Here is a 9657-nt window from a genome sequence, read left to right on the forward strand (position 1 = left end):
ATCGCTGCTGAGAATATCTGCGAGAGTGGGAACCAAGTTCCAAACCACACTCCACTCCCACCTAAACACCCACCTATGATCAATGATATTGGACCTCTCATTGCACTAACCATAGAAATAATCATAGCCTCTCCACTAACTTAGAGCTATAAATATGAGAAGTTGAGGGAAGAAAGGGGGTTGTTGAAAGGTTCTGAAAGAAACAGAAAGTGAGAGAGCGAGAGATAGAAAGAGAGAGAGAGCTTCATTGAGTTTCTGTGCCAAGAACCTCACCCATAGTAGGAAATCCAAAGCCCACGTTACAAATATATTGTGAGCCCAAGAGTGAATTGGCCTTTTTAGTCCACTCCGAGTGCACACAGTATTCAACACCCTTCACGGCCATTATCAAATCCCTGAACATATCCATTTTCAGTAGCCAAGGAATTTTGAGAGGTGCTACTCAAGGAAAATGACAGACGTCGGCATGTATGATGCCATATTCACCGCGGAACTAAGGCTGCCACTAATGGAGCTTCACAGTCAGCTTTCCAACTATTTAGGCTTGTTCATCAACCAACTTGCCCCCAACGCGTGGAGAATTTTTATTGGTGCTGAGATGATATGGGGTCAATTAAGTGGTGGAAACTATCGGCTTACCCTCGACGAGTTTTTTTATTGTTACAAGCCTCTGCAGATTTCCTCGTCGAAAGGTATCTACCACTTCCTAGCCAGATTTTTGTCTCTTAGATTGGTGTCTAATATGCCTTACTCCAATAGGAATTGGAAGAACAAGTACTTTTTTTCCAACGAGACAAACTGGGTGTGCAGACTCTTGGAGTGGGATAGCATGTCCAACGGGTTTAATAATACTTAGGGTGTTGTCAAGGAGTCTAGTAAGTCGTCAGTATTTATCTCTTATTACCTCATTAGTTTATGTATCCAACTTTCTGCCCTTTGCTTTTCAGCTCAAGTCAGTCCATAGATAACCGACGAGCAAGAGAGTTTCCTCTGATGAGTTTAGGCAATCTCTCTCGATCAAAGGAAATGGAAGGACCTTGTGACCCTTGATACCTTCCACACTTTCTGCAAAGGTCCAGTGCTGACACCCGAAGCCCAACGACTAGACTCTTTTTCATGCCAATGTAGGATCCCTCTCCGTCTGTATATCTTTTGGCCAATTACCATTATTTTGTTCCTCTTTATTTAATTTTGTCCATCGCCTTTTGTAGAGATGGATGCTGGCCAATAGAGGGCAATGGTGAGAAATTCGACAGCTGCGTGCAAGCAGCAGGAGAAGATGTCAGCGCCAACTTCCAAGGTAACCTCCAAAGTGGCCCCCAAAAGAAAAACAATGTGAAGGATAACCGTCCGCTTAAGAAGGCAACGAGCCCATCTGTTGGAGCTGACCGTGGGGATCAGCAACAAAAATCTCCGCCTCCCCATCGCGGAGTTGGAAAGGGTCTAATGACGGGGAAAGGCCCCATCATCCTCGGCTCTGTCTAAAGGCTGGTCACCCACAAAGGCTACGCTATCAAGATGGTCAACTCGATCATCAAGGAGACAAATATGGACGCATATGGTGAGCACACCACAGAGGACTTGGGGGCTTCTGGCCTTTATGACTTGTCTAGGGTATGTATCCCTCAATCTTATTACTCCATATTTTCTATCTCTTGATTCTAACCATCGTTCTTTCATTTCAGGCAATGGTGCAAATGAGGGCCCTTCAGGATAGGTGTGTGGACAACGAAAGGGTGATTTGTTGATTCCACAAGAGGCCTAATCTAAAGAAGGGCTCATTTTCTGGTGAGGAGGAGAGGATTATCATTGAAATTCATGCTAAGCTTGGCAACAAATGGGCTCATATGGCTGCTCAGGTTTGTATGCATTTCGTTCATATTTACATGGTCTAATATGCCACATGCATTCAAGCATCCGTAACTATTCTTCTTGATCTAGGTTGGTCATATATATTTTATGTTCATTGTTTTCAATTTTTGGGCCTTTATTCTATTTATTTCTCTGGTTTTAATTATGGAATTTTTGTGTGTTGGTTTATCTTTGATTATTTTCTTTTTCTTTGATAGTCGATGTAACATCATCTTTTTATGATATGTTTGGAACAGAAGGAGAAAGAATAAAAAGAGAGAAAATAAAGTAGAAATTGGTCTGAATATATTAAAATTTAGTATATTCCAATCAGATTCTATTCTCCTATGGTCTCCTCTCTTAGACTTCTCTTCATCCAAACATAAAGGTTGGACCTTTTTAAGTAAAACAATATATATATTATGACTAGTCTCATTTTTCAAATCTGATTTAGTCTTTGGTGTTGATTGTGACCCATCTCCACCCCTGCCCAAAAAAGAAGATTTATGATCCCACCTGTGTTTCCCCTCTCTCTCTCTCTTTATCTCACTCACTTGCTATGTGTATGTCTAAGATGGTCTACATGCATTTTGGTGGTCTTACTCTCCTTTAACCATCTTCGCTTACATCATCTTTAAATGTTAAAATAAACCTCGTTCGATTTGCCCCTAAAACAAGGTCCTCACTTAGTTTTTGGATTCCATTTGAATTTCTCATTTCTGTTTTTTTCCCATTTTTTATTCCATGATCTCCTTTCTGGTTCCTATTTTCTTAATAAACAAATACATTGCATCATTTGCATCTAGGATGCTGACCTCAACTTTTGTTTCTGAGTCCCTCACTCACTCAATTTTTGTTTAGACCCCCCTATTTTATGGTTTTTGTGAAACTAACCACATGATTTTTTGACTTTTTGTTTCAATGACCTTCTCTGTTCTAACTTTGATTCCTCTTCTTTCTCCTTTCAGTTACCTGGGCGAACTGACAATGAAATAAAGAACTACTGGAATACTCAAATGAAAAGACGACAGAGAGCCAGGTTACCTCTTTATCCTCAAGAAGTTCAACAAGAAGCTGCAGTGTTTCACCTCCTACAACAACAACACCACCAAAAGTAGCCTCACTCTTCTCTATTCCATTCTCAGCTTTCCTCTTCTCCTCTCAGCCTCGAAAGCTCAACTACAATCCCTCTCTTTCCGTCTTCAACACCATGAATTTCTCCTCACCCACAAATCCAATTAAGAACCAAGTCACTCCTGGCTTTTACTCCAACCCCAACAACTAATTCAAGTTTTTTAGTGAAAACAATAACAATAATCCTGCCTGTGCTCTACCTCTATCCCCTGTTTCTCCTTTTGGGTCATCACCATCCCCTATTTTTAATCAAAACATTGCACCCCAACCTTTTTCAGCTCCGTTTGTTGAGTACAACTCTGATAGTTTTGGTAGTGGCCAATACAATCGCGGCCCTGTGGTTATGGGCCCAGCTCCATATGAACCATTTGGTTTAGTTCAAGGAATAGAAACAGAACTCCCTTCAAACTAGGGGGGTGGGTTTGGTGTGGGCATAATTGGGTTGGATATATAAAACTCATTTACCCATTAAAACTCATTTAACTAATTGCTTCTAACCCAAACCCAACCCAATACAATTATTATGGGTAAACCCCAATCCATCCAATTACCCAATTATCAAAATGCCCCTAAAATGTAAATGACCAAAGTACTCTAAAATCTTCGAAAATGACCAAAATACCCCAAAACCTTAAAATTACCAAAATTACCATGAAACCTACAAAATGACCAAAATACCCTAAAACCTAAAAATTACCAAAAAAACCCTTAAAACCCAAAAAAGACCAAAATACCCCAAAACCTTAAAATTACCAAAATACCCTCCAAAACCCAAAAAAAAAAAATGATCAAAATACCCCTAAAACCCAAAAATGACCAAAATACCCTCGAAACTCAAAAATTGACCAAAATACACCTGAAACATAAAAAATGACCAAAATACTCTTGAAACCCAAAAAATGACCAAAATACCCTCGAAACCTAAAAATTATCAAAATAATCTCAAAACCCACAAAATGACCAAAATACTCTTGGAACCCAAAAAATGACCAAAATACTCTCGAAATATAGAAAATGACCAAAATACCCCTGAACCTAAAAAATAACCAAAATACCCCCGAAACCTAAAAATTACCAAAATAATCTCAAAACCTACAAAATGACCAAAATACCCCTAGAACCCAAAAAATGACCAAAATACTATCGAAATATAAAGAAAATTACCAAAATACCCCCGAAACTTAAAAATTACCAAAATAATCTTGAAACCTATAAAATGACCAAAATACCCCTGGAACCCAAAAAATGACCAAAAAACCCCTGAACCTAAAAATTACCAAAATACCCCTGAAACATAAAAAATGACCAAAATACCCCCAAAACCTAAAAATTACCAAAATAATCTCAAAACCTACAAAATGACCAAAATACCCCTGGAACCTAGAAAATGACCAAAATATCCTTGAAACCTAAAAATTACTAAAATACCCCCGAAACCTAAAAATGACCAAAATACCCCCTAAACCCAAAAAATGTCCAAAATACCTCCAAAACCTAAAAAATGGCCAAAATAACCTCAAAGCCTAAAAATTGACCAAAATAACCCTAAAAACTAAAAATGACCAAAATACTTCCAAAACCTCAAAAATGGCAAAAATAACCATGAAGTCTAAAAATTGACCAAAATAACCTAGAAACCTAAAAATGACCAAAATACCCCCTAGACCTAAAAAATGATCGATATACTTTCGAAACCTAAAAATTAACTGAAATACCCTCTGAAACCTAAAAATTGACCAAAATACCATTGAAACCTAAATATGACAAAAATAACCCATAAACCTTGCAATGACCAAAATATCCTCGAAACCAAAAAAATGACCAAAATTCTCCGAAACCTATAAAATGACAAAAAAGCCTCTTAAACCTGTAAGTCGATAAAAATACACCCTAAACCTAAAAAATTACCAAAATCCCCCGTAAAACTAAAAAATGACCAAAATACTCCCTAAACATAAAAAATGACCAAAATACCCATAAACCTAAAAAATGACTAAGATACCCCAAACCCCTATTTTGGTAATTTTAGAGGTATTTTGGTCTTTTTATAGGATTAGTTGTATGTTGGTCATTTTAGATATTTTGAGGGGTATGTTGGTCGTTTTATAGGTTTAGTGGTATTTTGGTCGTTTTAGACGTTTCAGGGTATTTTTGGTAATTTTAGAGGTTTTCATGTTGTTTATGTCCATTTTAGCGGTTTTGGGTTTATTTGGGTCATTTCAAAGGTTTAGGGGTATTTTCGTCACTTTAGAGGTTTGAGGGTATTTTGGTCATTTTTAGGTTTAAGGGGTATTTTGGTCATTTTTAGATTTCGGAGTTATTTTTGTCAATTTTTAGACTTCGGGGTTATTTTGGTCATTTTTAGGTTCCAAGGTTATTTTGGTCATTTTTAGGTTTCCGAGTTATTTTGATCAATTTTTAGACTTCGGGGTTATTTTTGCCATTTTTTAGGTTTTGAGGGTATTTTACTCATTTTTAAGATTTCGAGGGTATTTTGGTCATTTTTTAGGTTTTAGGGTTATTTTGGTTATTTTCTAGGCTACATGGTTATTTTGGCCATTTTTTAGGTTTCAGAGGTATTTTGGTAATTTTTAGGTTTTAGAGATATTTTTGTCATTTTTTGGATTTCAGGGGTATTGTGGTCTTTTTTAGGTTTTAGGGGTATTTTGGTCATTTTTTTGGTTTCAGGGGTATTTTGGTCATTTTTTGGATTTCAGGGGTATTTTGGTCATTTTTGGGTTTCGAGGGTATTTTGGTCATATTTTTTGTTTCAGGGATATTTTGATCATTTTTTGGGGTTTCGTGGGTATTTTGGTCATTTTTTGGGTTTCGAGACCATTTTGGTCATTTTTTGGGTTTTGAGGGTATTTTGGTCATTTTGTAGGTTTTGGTGTTATTTTGGTCATTTTTTAAGTTGATGGGGGTATTTTGGTAATTTTAGTAGTTTTGGAGTTAGGTAATTGGGTAACCAATTAAAACCCAATAAACATTAGTGTTAATTGGGTTAATACCCATTTTACCCAACTAATAATTCGGTGGGTTTTGGTCTATTTTAAGTAGGTGGGTTTGGGCGGGCAAATGGGTTTGGGTTGATTTTGCCACCCCTTCAAACCAAACACCACTGAACTCCGCAACTCGTACTTCATCCAATATCAGTGGTGATGAGAACCCACTGGGAGCTTCAAGCAGTGTTAATGACTATGAAATCGAGAATCCATTGTCTCAGTCTCTTGACAATAGTGGATTGTTGGATGCTTTATTGGTGGAGTCTCAAACTCTAGGTGAGAAGTCCAAGGGAAAAGAAGTTTTGTCTGCAGTCGCCTCTGATAAAGGGAAAGGCGTGATGGTGGAAGCATCAACCGAGGAGGAAGATTCAATAAATGTTGATTCTGTTTTCAAAACTAGTGGTGAGACTAGTGCTGAGAACCACTGGGATGATCTTCTCAATCTCAATCTCAATCATCAATTGGTAAGTTACTATTCCTTCTTGTTTAATATGTTTGATAAATTTTTAAGTAAGAATTTTTCATATTGGATTTTCTTAGCTTATAATAGTTTTGATCAATTATGATTCAGCTTGGCGGTATCACATTCCTTTTAATTTTCACTGAGTTAATAGAATTGTTTCAAATTTCAACTATGTTAAGGACATACTCTTTTATTAATGCCATATACGTTGTAACATTAACCATGAAAATAAGTAAAAATGTGAAAACCACATCTGTTTTGTTTTATTTTTTATTTAACATTATGGGCTTATGCCATTAATGCGTTACAACTTTTATTGTTTGCTATCTTCAATGGTCTTATGTTGTTTCACACAGGTATGAAACCAGCTGAAGATCCACTGGAGGAGATGAATTCCATGGATGATGACTTAGCTAGCCTGCTCACAAACTTCCCATCAGCAATGCCAATACCTGAGTGGTACCGTGGAGGTCGTCACCTATCTAATGGGCAATCATCCAGTGTGGATAGTGACAATGTGAGGCTTGACACTCAACAAAGTGCTTCACCAGCCCCGGTCACCAACACTACCGAACCAGAGCTCGAATGGGGCCTAAGCCCTTGCTACTGGAAGAACTTGCCTGGCATATGCTAAAGCGCTTCTTACAAGCGTTTGTGTTTCCTACAACAGTAATAGGGTAGTCTGGTAGTGTCCATATGGTCCAAAGAGTAGAGAGTTGTGTCCATATGGATTAAGGAGAAGAGAATATTGTCCATGCGGTTAAGAAACTAGAGTTTAATGTTGTCGTAATATATGTTTAGCTTTAAATTAGGCCTCATGAACCTTTTCTTCTGTTGTAGTTCAATGTTTAATGAGAGTGCCGTGTGCATATAACCAAAAGAAGGCTTATCTTATGTTTTTGTTGTATATATTGTCAATGAAGTAGTTTTTACATTAGCCTCAAGTATTTGGTATTACCTAAAGCTTCTTTTTCTTTTCCTATTTTTCTCCTTTATGAAATAAAGTACTTTTCGGAATCTGAAGTTCTAAATGTGGCCTTAGATGCTTACTAATGTTAGTAAAGACTTAGAACACCATAAGTTAAAATTCTATCTTATTTATCTAAAAATATATATTGACTATATTTGTAATACACGATTGCTCATTTTCTTTCATGTGATATCCTAATATCCTAAAGCGAGGGACGAGACATGACATACCCAATTCGCCATAAATTCACCATATTAATTCAGGAATCTTGCTAAATATAGCAGCAAAACTTGCTAACTTCTTTTTTTAGGAAAAAAAAATATTAAAAAAAAAAACTTTGCTAACCTGATAAGTTTACCCATGCCTTGATGTGCCATTTCTTCAACTTGGGTTGGCTTTAATTCTTGTTTATGACTCAAGAAACATCTCTATTTTAAGTAAGAAGAAAAAGCATCACGCATACCATCTTTCCCTAATCATCGCCCACTTTCCTCTAATTCTTTCCAATTCATAAATGTGAGACAAAGGTAGGAGCTGCTTGGATTATGGGTCACTCAGACAACATGTTTCTCTCATTCCATCCTCATTTTGCAATTCCCTTCAGGTTCAACAACTCTAATCTAAAGTAAATAAATCTATTCGCCAATCTTGAGGTTTATATGTCACACGCTTTGCTTCAAAGCCTCAAAATTTTACTAAATAAAAAGCTGATTTATTCATATTCACTTGAACATTTCAATTTATTTTCCTTTGGGTCGCCCTTTCAAAATTGAATTCATTCCTCATTTGATAGGGGGTTATGCCCAAAATAAGACTAAATTACTCTTTTTGAGACAAGGCATGGGGTTAATATCTATAAACATGCTCAAATGTTTTTGTTTCTTGTATTAACAAAGATAAAGCGATGAAACATAGTAAATGGACTAGTCGGTTGTTCTTCTTCTGACCATTTGGATCAAGGCAATTAAGTTTCGCAAAAAACGATTAAGGGAATTAGAAGAGGTCAATGGTTTAGGCATTTTAAAACAATAACATCTTTGGTGATTGGTGAGCACTGTTAATTGAAATTAAAAATAATAACCTTTTAAGTTTAGGTAGGACTCCCTCCCACATCTTCCGCAATTTAAACATAAGCTTAAGACTTCTAACTTATACAAATTAAAATCTTCTCTATTTAAAATGGATCTATATTATGTTTTAAGTTAAATATTACAAATTTAAAGGCGTATCTAGTACCACCTCAATTCAAATTTTAAATAATATGACATCATATACCCTTTTAAATATAAAAATTGCCAAGAACATTATAGCTCTACTGAAATTTCCTAGTATTTTCAACTGAAATGTCCAATACTCAAATCCTTCCTTCTAATTATCAAATTATAAAATTATATAAAAAATTAAAATTATAGACTCTTTAAATTGAGAGTATAATAAAGTGAGCTTGTGAAATGCATATAGACTATAGTAACGTAAGGGTTAAGCCTGAATTTATGTCTAAGAAGTGAAATGAATACTAAATAACATAATCATGCATCCCAATACCATAAGATGGTGAGCTTATGTTCCTAGATTTTCATTAGATCTTAAAAGTAGGCAGGTGCCCAAACGTATGGGTAAATTGCACTTTGCGTTGGTGTCTCCTCATGGGATTTTTGAAGGGAGCACAGAGATGGCATGAGTACAAGGGTGGATTCATACTTGTCCATGCACTTCATGCACTGACCAAGGTACTCCTCACACTACCCAATTTCAAGCCATTGATTCCTCATACCAACAACACCCACCCCCCCAACAAAAAACACCTTGTGTACCTCTCATATTCTCAAATCATGGTTTTTGGTCTTGTTTTCCTTCACGTCAAAAAAGACTTCCTCATTGCTTTTCCTACTCGCTAGAGAGTAGACTCTGCTTCCTTAAATCAATATAGTTGCACATTCTCTATGTTAGTAATCATTTCCTTCCATAGATTTTTTTTCCCCGCTAAAATATCCATCATACCTATTTTTTAGTCTGTCTAGTATGCAGGAAATTTATTATCACCTTGTCAAAATATCACTCCTAAAAATTGAATGCAATTCAATATATATATATATATATATATATTTTTTTTTGAGAAGAAGATGCAATTCAATATAATCTTCCATTAAACATGCATTGCATTCAATTGAAGATATTCATTTAACCATTGTACAATACAAGATGGCCTATTCTAAAAAAGAATATTCTAAATG

General features: G+C 36.0%; 1 pseudogene; it reads left to right on the forward strand.

Moving 5' to 3' along the window:
- The first annotated feature begins 1518 nt into the window (after positions 1-1518).
- On the forward strand, positions 1519-7390 carry LOC112034851 (transcription factor MYB101-like; annotated as a pseudogene).
- Positions 7391-9657: the final 2267 nt, after the last annotated feature.

Source organism: Quercus suber, unplaced genomic scaffold (genome assembly GCF_002906115.3).
Source record: "Quercus suber isolate HL8 unplaced genomic scaffold, Cork oak 2.0 scaffold_135, whole genome shotgun sequence".
NCBI classification, from domain to species: Eukaryota; Viridiplantae; Streptophyta; class Magnoliopsida; order Fagales; family Fagaceae; genus Quercus; species Quercus suber.